Source organism: Mandrillus leucophaeus, unplaced genomic scaffold (genome assembly GCF_000951045.1).
Source record: "Mandrillus leucophaeus isolate KB7577 unplaced genomic scaffold, Mleu.le_1.0 Scaffold110, whole genome shotgun sequence".
Lineage (NCBI taxonomy): Eukaryota > Metazoa > Chordata > Mammalia > Primates > Cercopithecidae > Mandrillus > Mandrillus leucophaeus.
In genome coordinates, this window is record NW_012099210.1 from 3,838,671 (window position 1) to 3,855,682 (window position 17,012).

Genomic DNA, 17,012 nt, shown 5'->3' on the forward strand with positions numbered 1-17,012 from the left:
CTTTCCTTTCCTTTGTTCTTTTTTTTTTTTTTGACAGAATCCTACTCTGTCGCCCAGGCCGGAATGCAGTGGTGTGACCATAGCCCACTGCAGCCTTCACCTCCCAGGCTCAAACAATCCTTCTCCCCCTCACCTTCACAAATAGCTGGGACTACAGGTATGTGCCATCCATGCTTGGCTAAATTTTTGGAGATGAAGTCTCACAGTATTGCCCAGGCTTGTCTCGAACTCTTGGGCTTAAGCAATCCTCCTGCCTTGGCCTCCCAAAGTGTGGGGATTACAGGCATGAGCCACTGTGCCCAGCCTGTTTTTTCTACAATTTTAAACTTCATTCATGCCACAAATATTTAAATAGTCTGGCATGATGCTAGACCAGGCATTGGAGATATAGCAGCACATTGAATACACAGAGTTCCTACTTTCAAGAGGCTCCTCGTTGAAGTTTTGCTAAATACCTGTCTAGTGAAGGTAAATAGTACAGCCTAAGTGAAACAAAATGCCAGACACTCCATTAGAAAACCAGAAAATCTGGTCCTGGCCTGGTGGGTGGCAGTCTTGCGAACTCTTATAAAAGTGCCTGAGATCATGAGCTGATGAAAGCCTGTATAGTCTTATGTGTGAGTGTAATCACCAAGGATTACCACATTCCTGCCAGACAACAGTTACAACACGGATGTCTCATGGTAATGAGGAGAGCTGGAGCGCTGCTGCAGTGGGGTGTACACACATGAAAGCTGAGCCAAACAGACAGAAAGGCGATCTGATTACCAGAGAAGTCTGATTCTGTTTAGGGAGTCGTGTGTTGGGGGAATGGAAGAAGTGACCGGTTCCTCCTTTCTTCCCTTCCACTTGTTCTCAATCCCTCTTCACTTAAGGTGCTCTGATTCTTCTCTGAGAACCATTTGGAGATGTATATATGGCTGTAATAAAGCTACTTGGGTTAGCCCAGGACAGCAGACTGGCTTCATGGAAGACATTTTTTCTATGGATGGAGTAGTGGAGAGGAAGAGGGATGGTTTCAGGATGAAATTGTTTACATCACATCACCAGGCATTAGTTAGATTCTCATAAGGAGAGTACAACCTGGATCCCCCACATGCACACTTCACAATAGGGTTCACTCCAGTGAGAATCTAATGCCACGGCTGCTCTGATCTAACAGGAGGCAGAGCTCAGGCCTAATGCTCGTTTGCCAGCAACTTACCTTTTGCTGTGCGGCCAGGTTCCTAACAGCCCATGGACCAGTACCCGTCCACAGCCTGGGGGTTGGGAACCGCTGGCCTGGGGGTTGTCATGAAACTCATTTCTCACTCAGGAATTGATATGACTCCATAGAACCACCACAGACCTGTTAACTGGGTGAAGGCTGATGGGACTTGAAAAAAATGAAGGACAATTAGAAAAATAGGGAGAAAGTGTGATGGATCCATTGGATGTCTATATTGAGCTACTAGCTGCTCTGAAAGGCTTATAGAAAGGCCTTCTGTGTAATTGGTAATATCAGTTAACCAGAAAGGCTGTGTTTATTTCCTTCCTAAACTGGTTAATCAAAAATTTCAGTGGGCCTTGCATAGGGAAAGAAATCAGGATAGAAAAGGGAGAGAGCAGGAATAAAGAAGAGAGAGAGAAAGGAGTGGCTGGGTGTGGTAATCTCTCACTCCTATAATCTCAGCACTTTGAGAGACTGAGATGGGCAGATCACTTGAGGTCAGGAGTTCGAGACCAGCCTGGCCAACATGGCAAAACCCCATCTCCACCAAAAATTAGCCAGGCGTGGTGGCATATGCCTGTAATCCCAGATACTCAGGAGGTTGAGGCAGGAGAGTCACTCGAACCTGGGAGGTAGAGGTTGCAGTGAGTGGAGATTGTGCCACTGAACTCCAGCCTGGGTGAGAGAATAAGACTCCATCTCAAAAAAAAAAAAAAAAAAAAAAGAGAAAGGAGTGAGTGATATGGGTTACTTATGAGTGAGGAGTGCATGTGTGTCTGTCTTTTGTGAAATCTGATCTTCTCTGAAGTCACACCTCATATCTGGTGAGAAGCTGACTTAAGGGGGTATTCTATTTTAGTCTGTAGCCTTCCTGTTTGGTGTCTGGATTTTTTCTAAGTCATCACCAGTGGAAGAATGAGTATTGGGCTGTTAGTCTTTCATGGTCTCTCTTTTCAGGCTTCCTATGGAGCCTTTTGTAATATTTATTTCAAAGTTGCTTCTTATTGTTATTATTATTTTTGACAGGTCTTGCTCTGTTGCCCAGGCTGGAGTGCAGTGGCGTGAACATGGCTCACTGTAGCCTCGACCTCCTGGGCTGAAGCAGTCCTCCCATCTCACCCTCCTGAGTAGCTGGGACTACAGGTGTGCACTACCATACCTGGCTAATTTTTAAATTTTTTGTAGAGATGGGGTCTCACCGTGTTGCCGAGGCTGGTCTCCAACTCCTGGGCTTAAGCAGTCCTCTTATCTTGGCCTTCCAGCGTGCTGGGATTATAGGCATAAGTCACCATGCCTGGCCCTAAATTGCTATTTTGATAAGTCAAAATGGTCAAATCTCAGCAATTGCATAGGATTCAACCTAATAATTCAACCCTGGTAATCATCACTTCTCTTCTTATAGCTGCTCCTTAAATATTGAGTTCACAACATTAGCTACCATTTATTAGCATACACTGAGTGCCATGTACTTCATACATGGCGACTCTGCAAGGAAGTCATGACGCCTGTTTTGCCAGAAAAGATTACATGGGCCAGGGCCGGGATCCAACTCAGAACCCTTTGGTTCAAGCATGGAACTTCTTTATGCTACTATAGCCCACTGACTGCCTTTGTTGCCTCAAGTTTTCTCCTTGATTCCTTTACTTTATATTTCTGGCAGGAGTAGATGAATCTTTGGCTGGACAGATGAAAGGGATTTTGATGGATCATCAAACCACTTCACTTGAGGGTTTCGGGGTTACAGAGTGTAGGCAGATTATCTTTAGAAGTGTAGTCTGGTACTTAATTACACTCTGTAATTAAGTAATCCACAGTGGGCCCCTTTTGTCTTAGCCAAATTGTACGTTAAATTCTGGAGGAGAAAGGTAGTCTAATATTTCAGCCAAAGCATTAGGAAAACCCATCTTCACTGTATTTCCACTTTGGCCCGGTCTTCTTTCTAGGCTGTAAGGCAGACCTGAATCTTTTCCTTAAAACATCTTGGAGATTTTGTTTTTCCTCATGCTCTGCCCTCCCTCCCCAGCTTTTTTTCTTCATTCTCTAGAAGTCTAACATATGATTCCTACTCTGTCTCTCGATATACACCTGGAGAGAACAGTGTTTCTGTCACAGAATTCCTTCTCAGGATTTCTTGGGAAATACATGTTTTTCCAAATCCCTAGAAACATCACTTATGAGGTAAATGGGAAAAAGTGTTATAATTCTCCTGTGAGAATTGTATGAGTCAACACAATGACAGTAGAAAGAATTCACTGATGTCAAGTTGAAAGCAAGAACAGGAAAAGCTGACTTGCGGAGTTGAAGGATAAGATCCACCTTTTTTGGAGCCAGCGCAGGATAGGAGCACGTGGGAGAGAATGGGTCATGATTTCTTCTCGCTGTTGCCATGTTAAAAATGTGTCTTTGTGACCCAATCTGCTACTACCATTGATCTGTCATGTTTGCAAATAAAATAAGTTTATATGCATAGCATACTGTATACATATCCTACGCTTGGTATTACAAGAAATAAACTTTAGAATTAAACTGAGTCTTTAAATTGGCAACTTCAACATACGAGTCTGTGTTGTACTGTTAATTTGCTTGTAGATCTGAATGTAGGTTATCGCAGTGGTCAACAAAGTCTCTTTCTAAAGGGCCAGATAGTAAATATTTTAGGTTTTGCAAGCCATACGGACTCTGTTACAACTATCAGTTCTACCATTTCAGTGTGAAAGCAGCCACAGACTATACTTAAAATGAACAAGTGTGCCTGTTCCAATAAAACTTTTATTTACAAATCCAGACTGTGGGCTGAAGTTTGCTTGCTACTGGCATAACATCCAATAATGTTCACTGGCATTTTCCAGGATCTTAGTATTTGCTATAGGCTACAATTCTTTGTAAATACTACTAACTATGATAGTTCCCATTTAGCAATGTTTTTGGATATCCATAATCATGAGTAAAGAATGGAAGTATTTTAAGAACAATATATTCTGGAGAAATTCCTGGAAATTCGCATTTCTCATGGTCATTCACATTTTCTTATGCATAATTTGGGAATAATATAACCTCTCAATTTCATTGTTAGGATTAAGTCAGACAATGCAAGTAATGTGGTTAGCACAGTTATAGAACTAAGAACTCACTAAATGATAGCTACTATAATTAGTAACTAGATGGGAAGTATTTACCCTATTTCATGGAAAAGGAAACTGAAACTCAGAGGTTAAATGATTTGCAGAGGTCACATTTAATAGGTTGGAAAACTGAGTTTGGCTGCTTCCTAAGTCTGTGTTCTTGCTACCATATCCTGCTTTCTGAAGTAGTTCTGGTTAATGGCAATTCCACAGCAAGGTACACCATGGTTTATTTGGTTTATGGACTGGGTGAACAGACAGGGAGAGTATGGAATGGTTCTTGAAAGGGTAAGGATTTGCAATGTTTAGAAGCCACAGTTTCTAGAAGCCAAGGATATGGTTGTAACTAAAGAGCTGAGAAAACTTGTCTTGAATTTTTTTTTTTTTTTTCCTGTTGCTTAGCTGCTGTGTGGACTGCCAAGAGCTTGTTTGATTTTAAGTGCTTTTTGTGCTTGCCTGTTACTCAGGTCCCATCATATTGCAACAACTTTTAAGAAACTATGCGTGTTCTTTTAAACTGGATTAAAGAAAACTGTACTGTAATGTTAAATGCCCAAAATTAGAGTTAGAAAATTGGATTGGATTTTCCTTCTCCTTCTTCATTGTCATCCTCCAACCCCCTGCTCAGGAATGTGCCTTTGACCCTTTAGGGTCAGACTTTTACACAGCTTGATTAGCTGCCAAGAATTGAAACTCCATTGCCAAATAAGTTGGCTAAATTTTTGGGAAAAACTCAGCTCAATGAATGGTTTTTGAAAATTTGCTAGAGTTTATTATATAGATATTTATTTCATGGCACTGATTTTTGTTTGTTTGTTTGCCTATTTTTTTGAGACAGATTCTCCCTCTGTTCCCCAGGCTGGAGTGCAGTGGCGCTGATCTTGGCTCAGTGCAACCTCCACCTTCCAGGTCCGAGTCACTGAGATTACAGGTGCCTGCCACCATGCCCGGCTAATTTTGTATTTTTGGTAGAGACAGGGTTTCACCATGTCGGCCAGGCTGGTCTTGAACTCCTGACCTCAGGTGGTCCACCCACCTCAGCTTCCCAAAGTGCTGGGATTACAGGCATGAGCCACTGCACCTGAATAGCACTGATTTTAATTAGTGAGTATATCTTTTTGGGGAGTTGGTTTTTATATTTTCAGTCCCTCTTGGGGTTTTGAACACAACAGTTTTTAGCTACCTTTCAGGTGTGCCGAGCTTGCCTGTTGATATGAAAGGTATTTGTGGGGAGATGGGTGCCAAGTAGAACATTTGAAGAGTTAAGTATCCAGTTCAACACGTTATTTGCCATTTTACCAACCTGGTCTTTCTTATAGTACACCACAGTTTTGATTTCAGTCCATGGTTTGTTTGAGAGCCCAGTGAATTTTAAAACAAATGTTAAATTATATTTAACTTGGAGATTTAGTTAAACTCTTGAGCACCAAGTATATGCTAAGTATCGTGAAAGAGGGCTAAACACTGAAGAATAATATGTGATCTTTATCTAGTTTTGAATTGGTTTCGAGAAACCCAGTGCATGGCAGGGAATTAATGCCAGGTTGTTTGTCATATAGAATATAAATACCAGGGAAATTAGAAAGATCTGGGAAATATAAGAATCTTTAGAGAAGACTGGACAGAGGCAGGGGAACCCAAACACTGTCTTGAAGGATGAGAAGGAATTCCATGCAGTGAAGATAATGGGGCTGGGATGTTGGATGGCAAATTAGAAGCACCTTTATAATAAGGGGGGGAAAAAAAAAAGAGAGAGAGTCTCTGATTTTTAAAAAGAGAATCAGAAAAATACGTACCGGTGTTTATTTTCTGGTTTATCTAAACTCTTCCCACCAATACAGTAACTCTCACTTAAAAGACATGGTTGACCCTAGGCAGGACAGCTGAACACTGGCCTCCTCTTAAAATGCAGTTAGTCTTTGGCAGAGGGGAAGGCAGCTTTAGTGTGACTCTGCCAAATTTCCCCGGCCCCAGCATCTTGGAAAATACCAGTATTTCAACAGTTTGTTCTGAAACTCAAGGGTTTGTGGGTGCTGCTCAGCTGATGAGTTTGTTTTTAAGGATGCCCACTTTAGAAATGCATTTTTGCTCTTTAACTTTGCTAAGTGATTGCTGAAAAAGACAAATTTCTGGTTGACCTCTCTATGGAAGATAGTTTTACATGTCTTTTTCTTACTGCGCCTATTATATGTCTAGATTTTATTTTCAAATAGATTGTGAGCCTCAATTTAATTTGAAGTGAGGAACGGTTTGATAGTATCTGTAAAACAGTTCCCCTGAATTCCAAGGTGGATGGGAAGATTTTTCCCCATAATTATTGCAGAGTGCTGCATTAGGGGCTTGTTTTCTGCTTAGATTTATTTACGTGAAGGTTTTCTTAGTAAAATGTTCCCTGAGGTTAAAAAAAAGGTGCTGTTTTCTGAAGGCAGTAAGTTTTTCAGTGTTTTGTATTAACAATTTGAATGGGAAAGTTTAGTTCTAATAAAAATTTCCTCTTCCTTTGGTTCTAATAAAAATTTCCTCTTCCTTTGGCAAATGTTGATGTTTTTCAAGTCTTCCTAAAGGAAAAGGGGGCCTGGGTGGGTTTTTGTTTTTTATTAGATATCTAGAGCTCCGCTCCTCTTCCCTTCCGCTTTGTGCTCCTTCCCCACCATTGTTTTATGAGCCTTTGAACCAGATCTGTCTATGCCAGAGATTGTTGCTTGAAAATAGACCAAAATCAGATATATTTGAATGGATATACAAGAAATTGGTTACTCTGGTACACTGGATACCTCTAGGAGAGGCCAGGGATGTTGGAACGGGAGGAAGACTTTTCATTCTATAGTTTGTACTGCTCAAACTATTTTTTTTTTCTATTTTTGAGACAGAGTTTTGCTCTTGTTGCCCAGGCTGGAGTGCAATGGCATGATCTCGGCTTACCGCAACCTACGCCTCCTAGGTTCCAGTGATTCCCCTGCCTCAGCCTCCCCACCAGCTGGGATTACAGGCATGTGCCACCACACTCGGCTAATTTTGTATTTTTAGTAGAGACAGGGTTTCACTATATTGACCAGACTGGTCTTGAACTCCTGACCTCATGATCCGCCTGCCTCAAATGCACATAATAGTTAGTACATGCAGAGTCAAAATTTTTGTTTGATTTTGTGTGTGGCAAGGGAAGGAGAAGAAAGGGCTAGAGTACATAGTGTATAGGCTTTAAAGTAACTTGATTTTGAAATGTGCCGACTGCAGATCTTACTGGTTTTTGTGTTGTTTAGAAAAATATTTAAAGACCACTGTAGATCCATGACCTTTACACTCTTCCTATCAGTGTTTTCAAACTTTTCTGTACTTGCTGCACTTGTAGATGGGCTTCGTTTTGTGGTACAAATTGAAAGACGTGCCAAATGTGCACTTCCTTTAGCCACCACATTCACAGCTACAGGATTTTCTTCTGCTTAGCTGGTTTTCTTTCTTCTTTCCCTCTGCAGCCTGGAGCGTTGTTAAGCGTCACACTGCCAAAGTGAAAGCTGCTGGAGAACTCATAATCCCAGGAACGCCTCTTCTACTCCCCGAGTACCCCAGTGACCAGAGTGAGAGAAACCCTGAACGAGGGCACGCAGCTTGAAGGACTTTGGGCAGATGTGACCAGGAGCCTGCGTTAAGGTAGCTGAGTCAGCTTTACCCGGAGCTCTCAGAGCGGCGTTGCCAGAACCAGCAGTGCAGCCACTTCAACAAATCACTTCTTTTAATACTCTTTGGCAGAGATCAAATCTACAGGGTAAATTCTTTGCCACAAATGATTATTTTGTTTTTTTATATGAATCCAACATAAGAAAGTTAGGACCAGCCTAATAGCTCTTAGTTCTGACATTGCTTTCATAGTAGGCTTTGTTGGGTGGATCTGCACAGCTATTCTTTAAATTTGGCCAAGTTTTTCAGATAAATACTGCCAATGTTTCCCTACCTATAAAATGCCCCTGCCATCCTTTTCACCTTACAGGGCCACTACATTTTTTCTTTTCTTTTTTTTTTTTTTTTTTTTTGTTTTTTTTTTTTTTTTTTGAGACGGAGTCTTGCTCTGTCGCCCGGGCTGGAGTGTAGTGGCGCGATCTCGGCTCACTGCAAGCTCCGCCTCCCAGGTTCACACCATTCTCCTGCCTCAGCCTCCGGAGTAGCTGGGACTACAGGCGCCCGCCACCTCGCCCGCTAGTTTTTTGTATTTTTAGTAGAGACGAGGTTTCGCCGTGTTAGCCAGGATGGTCTCGATCTCCTGACCTCGAGATCCACCCGTCTCGGCCTCCCAAAGTGCTGGGATTACAGGCTTGAGCCACCGCGCCCGGCCCAAGTTTTTCTTTTGTTTTGTTTTGTTTTGTTTTTGAGATGGAGTCTTGTTCTGTCACCCAGGCTGGAGTGCAGTGGCATGATCTCGGTTCACTGCAACCTCTACCTCCCGGGTTCACGCAATTCTTCTGCCTCAGCCTCTTGAGTAACTGGGACTACAGGCACACGCCACCACACTCAGCTAATTTTTTTTGTATTATTAGCAGAGATGGGGTTTTACCATATTGGCCAGGCTGGTCTCGAACTCCTGACCTTGTGATCCGCCTGCCTTGGCCTCCCAACATGCTGGGATTACAGGTGTGAGCCACTGTGCCTGGCCCTAATTTTTTCCTTTAAAATAGACCTTATTTCTTTTAGAGCAGTTTTAGGTTCACAGCAAAATTGAGCAGAAAATAGAGTTATCATCTATCTCCCCAACACCTCCCTTACTGTCAATATCCCACACCAGAGTAGTACATTTACTACAATCAATGAACCTACATTGACACATCATTATCACCCAAAGGCAATAATTTACATTAGGCTCAATCTTGGTGTTGTACATTCTGTGGGTTTGGACAAATGAGTAATGACATGCATCTACCATTATAGTATTATACAGAGTAGTTTCAGTGCCCTAAAGATCTCTGTGCTCTACCTATTCATTTCCCATCCCCACTAGCCCTTGGCAATCACTGGGCTTTTTACTGTGTCCATACATTTACCATTTCCAGAACTACATTTTAATAATACATTTCCCGTGGAGTGCTTTGAAAGCATAAAGAAGCCTTGAGCCAGGCATGGTGGCTCACGCCTCTAATCCCAGTGCTTTGGGAGGCCAAAGGAGGAGGACTGGTTGTGTCCAGGAGTTTGAGACCAGCCTGGAAACCATAGTGAGACCCTGTCTCTACAAAAAAGGGAAAAAAAAAAAAAAAAAATTAGCCAGGCATCTTGGCAGGTGCACATATTCCCAGCTACTTGAAAGGCTGAGGCACATGGATTACTTGAACTTGGGAGGTTGAGGCTTCAGTGAGCTGTGATCACACCACTGCAGCCCAGACTGGGCAATAGAACAAGACCTTGTATCAAAAACAAACAAACAAAACAAAAACACAAAAGTCTCGCTCTCCAGGATGAAACGATATTAAGGGTGTGATAAGTTATGGGGGTAATATGTATACCTACTTGGAATAGAGTCAGTAAGATGTTTCTGTGAGGGGAAGCCTGAAGTGCAAAATGTTGATGTGTGTGTCTTTCTTAATTTAACATTTGAGTTGCTCAGATATGGTTTGAACCATGTATGTGGAGACAGAAGCAAGGAATTGAGGATTAAATTCTGCCAGGGTTGGTCTATGCAGCCTTCTTAGATGTAATACTTTTGAGGAAAGTCTCTGATATGGCTATTAGGTGCATTCTTTTTAAAGGAAAGTCCAATGTATTATTATAAAACAGTCATTATTATTATTATTATTATTACTATTTTGAGGCAGAGTCTTACTCTGTTGCCTAGACTGGAGAGCAATGACGCAATCATGGCACGCTGCAGCCTCAAACTCCTGGGCCCAAGGGATCCTCCTGCCTCAGCCTCCCAAGTAGCTAGGACTATAGATGTACATAACCACACCTGGCTATTTTTTGTTGTTTGTTTTTTTTTAAAGACAGGGTCTCACTCTGTTGCCCAGGCTGGTGTTGAACTCCTGGCCTCAAGTGATCCTCCTTCCTTAGCCCCCCATAGCTTTATATTTTATGTAAAAGTTAATTTTGATTATTTCATTTCAGATAATACAAAACAGTATAAAGTATAGCCATATATAAAGATAAAAGTTCTTCCCTTCTCTCTTTCACTTTTGGCCAGAATCTTGGAATATAAACTTTCCCATTTATAAACCTTTTCATATACAGATATTTTTATACACAAACAAATATGCATATTAATTATGTTAAAAATTGGTGACACATGAGCATACATTCTATTTTACAACTTGCTTTTTGGCTTGACTTGGTATATTGTGGATATTTTTCCTTTTAAGCAGAATTTAATCTCAGGGTGAGAAATCCCTGCCTAGTGTCCCTTATATGGCTGTAACGTAATAATCACCAGTCCTCAAGTGAGAGGTTAGTCCATAATTTAAAGGGGGTAGGCAAGAGGCCTTTCACATTATGGACAAAACCAAGGCCATGACTGTTGACATTGGACTTTGGTCGCTAAGGATGTGTGTTTTTATTTTCGAAGGCAGACGATGCACTGCTTGGGGTTGTTGCTAAGGTGTCAGTTTTGTGAAATTTTTATTTTTTGGAGGCTGTTAATATATTAGCATAGTTGTTAGTTCTGGCTACCATCCTTTGAGCATTTTGAGACACTTTTATGCCCATTTAAGGTGGTGTGAGGGTGAATTAGTTTTAAGAGGAAGTAATGAATAACAGAGATGGTATTAGGAGACAAACTTTATTTTCTGTATATATTTATTTGAGGGAGAAGTAGATGATGGCTGTAGTTAGTTGCTACCCCTGTGATAATTATGAAACAGGGCTAAAATTGTTCATAGTTTCCTAATGTGGTTAACAGTGCAATAGGTAAAAAATGGCAGTTTAATGTGCTTTAATTTGCATTTTTCTTAGTTTGATTGAGATTGAGCATCTTTTCATGAGTTTAAAAACCACTTTTATTTCTAGTTATCTTCTTTCTGTGTTTGTGTTCATTGTCTATTTTGCTGTTGGGTTATGATTTTTATTATCAAAATATGACATCAAAATTATCAGTCCCCCCTTTTTATCCTTGTGATATGTGCTATTTATATTTTTCTCAGTTGGCCATTTATATAGAAAAAATTATTATTTTGTTGTGCAGGTTATTACAAATTTTATATAGTTAAAATTGCCAATTTATTCAAACAAGAATTATTTATTGAATGCCTCTTGTGTATGAGAACTTGTTCTAGACAACAAACAGGCTATACAGTAGTAAAAAAGCAGACCCCAATTCTTGCTCCGCAGCAGAACTTACATTCTTACTTACATCAGAGGAAATGGTCAATATCATAGTATTGTAGTTAAAAGACCTCCTTTCATTTTTAGATTTAAAGACCTACCATCTCCTGGTTCATTCTAATGTCATGTGGGGTTTTTTTAGATTTAAGTCTTTGATCCATCTGAAATGTTAGGTATGAATTCAAATGAATTTTTCTCTAGATGCTCTATTAATTCGGGTTAGGTTGAATTGCTGTAACCAAGGGACTGAAATATGCTATGGTTCAAAGAACACAGAAGTTTATTTTTTCTTCACTTAACAGTCCCCGTGTAAGCAAAACAGATCAGCAGAACCACCCATATCCACTGATCATTCGGAGGCTTGAGTTACGTCTGTTCTTTGGCTCTAGTAATTGTTGCTGTGATTATCTGCATGGTCCTATCTGAGTTGCTGCTGTATCTGGGTCCCCTCCATGGGAAGGGCAAAGGAGAAAGTCCAGGGCTAGTGATCAGAAACTGCAGACATCACTACAGAGGAGAACTATAGTGATGAGAACTTTGTTATGTGGGTACATCTAGCTGCAGTGGAGACTGAAAAGTGAAGTCTGTGTTGGCCGCCTTGTACCCAAGAAGAACGAAAGAAGGGATTTTAGTGGAAAATTAGCAGTCTCTGCCATATTGCCTAGAGATTTGGCTAAAAATTCCAATTTTACTGAACGATCCCAACTTTTCTCCTTTGGTTTCTTTTATAGTATAAATTTCCATGTAGATTTTGGTCTATTTCTGGGATAACCGTTTAGTTTCATTAATCTATCTGCCTATTCATGCAGCAGAATCGCATTGTTTTAACTTTCTGAGGCTTAGTTTTTTTTTTTTTTCTTTTTCATAGTGGTAAGTCTCCCCATTTTAAGTCCTATTTCACAGAATTTTAATACTTGTGTGTGTGTTTTAAAAATATGAACTTTAAAAGAATCGTACCCAGTTACCACCCTCTTCCCCCATGAAGAAAACCTATTATTTTTGGGATTTTGTTAAATGTGTAGATTTCATTAGTGAAGGTTCACTCTTTATGATGTTAATTTTTCTTATTTGACCGTAGTGTTGCACAGTTCCTTTGAGAAACACTGATCTGAACCCTAGACTTTCTATATCCTTCGACCCGTGACACTTATTGAAGTACGTGGGAGGAAGGACCACTTTATATGATATGTTAATTTTATTTCAATACATGATTTCTGATTATGACCAGGAAACATACTTATTTCGCTATTCTATTAGGAATAAACTTGTAAAAACAATTTCTTCAGTTTGAAGATAAGGAAGAGTTGATATTTCAGAGGTTTATCACATAGACTTATTTGTAATATACAAACCTGGGCTAATTGTTGGCATATATATGATGCACAGTGCCTGTAACTTGGTTAGTGTATGTGTATGTGTGTATGTATTTCTAACAACATGTATTCAGCTTTTGTCCTTTCCTTTTTACCTTTTTTAATGTAAAATAAAACACAAATTTATACAAGAAGCGTACATAGTTTAGTTAATTACAAGGTGAATATTTTTTGTGATCACCATGCAGACCAAGAAACAGTATATTATGTAGTATATACGCTATAGTAATTGCCTCCTTGCCTTTTTATGTGGGTCCATCAACCAGGTGTTCAGACCTATAGGTTGGTCTCATATTATCTCTTTATGTTTTGTAAGTCTCTTAAACCTGGGGTTTCCACCTCCAGCCCTTTCTTTCCCTTACAGTTTCTCTGTTGAAGAACCTGGCCATTTGACCTCCAGCTTCTTACTTGCTAGATTTTGGTGATTGCATCCACATGGTTCAATTCAATTTGTTTTTCTTTTAGTGGCATATGTTGTATTAACACCACAATCTGGACAGCAGGGATGCTCACTGCTACTGAGTGGGTCCTTGTTTCTACACCCATTTAGTGGACAGAACCAGGAATTAAATATTTATAAAATACTTCGCGAGTTCATTCTGATACTTGTGATTGAAATTCAGTTTAAAAGGTTTTAACTTAACGTTTTCTGTGTAACATCTTTATCTCCTTTATTTGACACAGAATTCTAGTCCTCAAACACAACAGGGATGATAGTCAGAATACTCCATAGATACTCATTTTCTTTCTTCCACATTATACACACAGTATTCTCAGTAGTGCCACAATACTAACACTATACCGCTAGTTATGAAAACTGAAAACAATTTCTTTTTTTGTATGCTATTTCCATTCTCCTTTTAATTTTTTTTGTTGTTGTTGTTGTCATTGTTGGAGGGTGTTTTAGTTGTTGAAAATTGGGCAGATTTAAACACTGATTAGCTCTTAGATGATATTTGAAGGAGGAATAATTTTAACTTTGTTGGGTGAGATGTGGGGTTTTAGTTATGTTTAGAAAAAAATCCTTATCTGTCAGAGAATTTGTGGGTGAAATGATATGACATCTGTGATTCTCATTAAAATACCTCGGGAAGAAAATGGGAATGGAGGAAAGAAGGCTGCTTATTTTTGAAACTGGGGGTAGAATGTTGCTTATTTTTGAAACTAGAAGATTTTAAAAGGAGGCATATTATGCTTTCTGTTTCTTTGTAACTTGAACTATCTGTAATAAAAAAAATTAAATATTAATTTTATTAACATTGAAAAGAAAAGAACATATGGGGAGGAGGGTAATAAGGAAGGAATAGACAGGGAGGGGGAAATGACTAAAGAATGGGTGATTTCATTCTCAACCTGGTAGTCCAGCCTGGTGGCCTACAGTGGTTCCTGAGTCTAAGAAAACAAGCAACGTCTTGAATGAAAAGAAAAGGCTGAGCTGTGAGGCCTAAACCAAGATTTAAGGCATGAGTGACAGAAGAGGAAGCTTCTATGCAAGGAAACTGAGAAAGATCAAAGCATTAAAAGTAAAGATACCTGAGAGTGCAGCCCACAAATCCCAGCTAGGGAGGAAGCCAAGGGAAGAAGGTGGTCACAACCCCACGTCCTACCTCATAAGTGAGTGAGACCTCCTTGTCATTCTCAGCATCACCCGATTTGCTGGGGGATGGGGGATTCCTAGGCCTTGTCATCACAGATCAAAATCTCTAAGGGGTGAGGCTTGGGAATCCATATTTTGAGCAAGCTCCTTTGTGAACCTGAAGGATAAGGTAAGACTAAAACGAGGTAGAACCTTAGCAAGGGGTATTTCAGTGGATTGACTATAGGACAGAACACTGTGGACCGAAGACTGGATGGGCGACGTGGAGGAAGCCTGTGTAGTTGCTGTTCCAGAAATTGTTCGGTGAAAGGATGAAGAGGGTGGATACTGGGGACCTTGGGGCTAAGGAGGTGGTGGTAGTTGAAATTGTTGCTATGATGATGTAAGAGAGATGGCCTATAAATGGGAAGGGTGTGGATGGTTTTCAGTGCAGGATAACTGAGCAGTTTGGCTACACATGTACTTAGGCCCTCCACTGCCAGAGAGATTATTTTTTGGAAAGAGAGATTTTTGATGGTTCAGGGAAAGCTTGGAAATGTTTATCATGGATTAGATGTTTCTTTCACTTGTTAGCATTTTGAATTACATATTAAGGGAGGAGACGCCTCAAGAGCTTCTCAGTGCATTTGCTTCTCAAGTTCTTATTGGGCCTTTCTGGCCTATCCTTGAGAAAGAAAGAAGGAATGGGGCCTGGCACACTGGATGCAGGGAACCCTCCCTGCCACCTGTCCCCCATCATGTTCTTACAGTTTGCTCTTTCTCCATTCCCTTGCCTCATGTTAAATGGCAGTCTTGCATATGTAGAACCTCCTTAGGGATTGCCTGGTACAGAGTGGTGTTTTTCAGTCATTATACTTTTGGACTATTGGACGCATACCCATGTTTCCACAGTGATTTCATAATCAGAGTGTTTGAAGGTTGTGGACAAGGACTGAGGTGAGAATACTGTTCTCCCATTTTCCACTGCCTTGGGGTCTTTGTTTTGTTTTTAGTTTTAATTTTACATATTTTTTAGAGATAGGGTCTCACTCTGTCGCCTAGTCTGGAGTACAGTGGCATGATCATAGCTCACTGTAACTTTGAACTCCTGGGCTCAAGTGATCCTGTTGTCCCGGCCTCCAGAGCAGCTGGGACTACAGGCCTCCCACCACCACTCCTGGCCAATTTTCTTTTTTCGTTTTATAGAGATGGGATCTCACTATGTTGCCCATGCTGGTCTTGAACTCCTGGGCTCAAGCAATCCTCCTGCCTCAGCCTCCCAAACTGCTGGGATTACAAGCATGAACCACTGTGCCTGACTGCATTTTATTTTTAATAACAGATCAAATTCACCATTTTCTACTCTATCGACTTTCTACCTTTGTGTTCTGGGGTGCCTCACCTATTTTTAAGATTTCATTCTTTCTCCCTACTTCATAGAGTGCATTTATTTTTACTTTTAACATTGTTTTCTTATTTAGTTCAGTGAGTGTTTCTGGTTGGGTGGGTGGTTTTTTGGTTACATCCGTTCTCCAGTCTCTCTCCACCCGGTTTCCATCCAGAACCTCTCCCTGCCTCCTCTCCCCGTCTCCTTGTTTTCTGTTGTGGTTACTTGGATGCTAACCCATTCAACTTGTGCACTGACCCTGGTACATGGCTCGTTTTCTTTCTCATGATCATATTTATACTTTTGATGGATATATTTAAATGAACAGCTGTGTGTTTGTTGAGTCATACCACAATTATCTGATTCTGCTTTAGCTGCTTGACTGGCAAAAGCATATTTCAAGCTAAATTGTGAGAGAATTCCATTAATCACATTCTATTTGGGGGAGGGGAGAGGAGAAAGACCACTAAGAGAATTCTTTTCCAAGATGAGTGTTAATTAGTGATTCCATTATTTAGAGTAGGTTGATCTGGTTGCTATTTAATGTGTCACTTGGAGAAATTTTACAAAGTTTAAATAACTGTAAAAATAACTATAAAAGGTTTAATGATAACAGCCGTGTAGGCAAAATTCCTTGGAATAATTGATGTGCAGATAAAGTTAGTTGCTGCTGCTGGTCTATTTAAATAGATACGGGGTCTTTCAAGAGTTCCTTTTTGTAAAGACCAGGGTTCTTGCCTCACATTGCTGTAATTCATTGGCTAAGTATTTTGTTTTAAGCCTCCTGAAAAGATAACATCTAATTCAGAAAGGTTACAACTTTCCTTTTTTTTTTTTTTTAAATGTATTACTGACTGTAACCTCTGGTCAAGTCTTTGGCTTTCATCGGCTGGATCTATTTTTCTCCTGACACTTCCTTGGGGTTCTTTCTGAAGGTTATTAATAGGCATGGAAGCATGGCTTTCCAAATAGCGTCAATAAATGTTAGAAGCCTTCAGGGGAGATAATATGTCAATTTCTGACTTGTAGGAGATGTATTTTCAAGAGACAG

At 40.3% G+C, this 17,012-nt stretch overlaps 1 protein-coding gene across 3 annotated transcripts in view; it reads left to right on the forward strand.

Moving 5' to 3' along the window:
* The window catches only part of ACVR1 (activin A receptor, type I), a 141,049-nt gene that overhangs the window by 48,220 nt on the left and 75,817 nt on the right, over positions 1 to 17,012 (forward strand). For 2 of the 3 annotated variants that reach the window (XM_011991816.1, XM_011991810.1), the window contains exons 2-3: positions 38 to 157; positions 7,806 to 7,980. The gene's annotated coding sequence lies outside the window, so the exon portion shown is untranslated. The remainder of the gene's footprint in view (positions 1 to 37; positions 158 to 7,805; positions 7,981 to 17,012) is intronic. The other variant, XM_011991805.1, reaches the window with a different exon arrangement.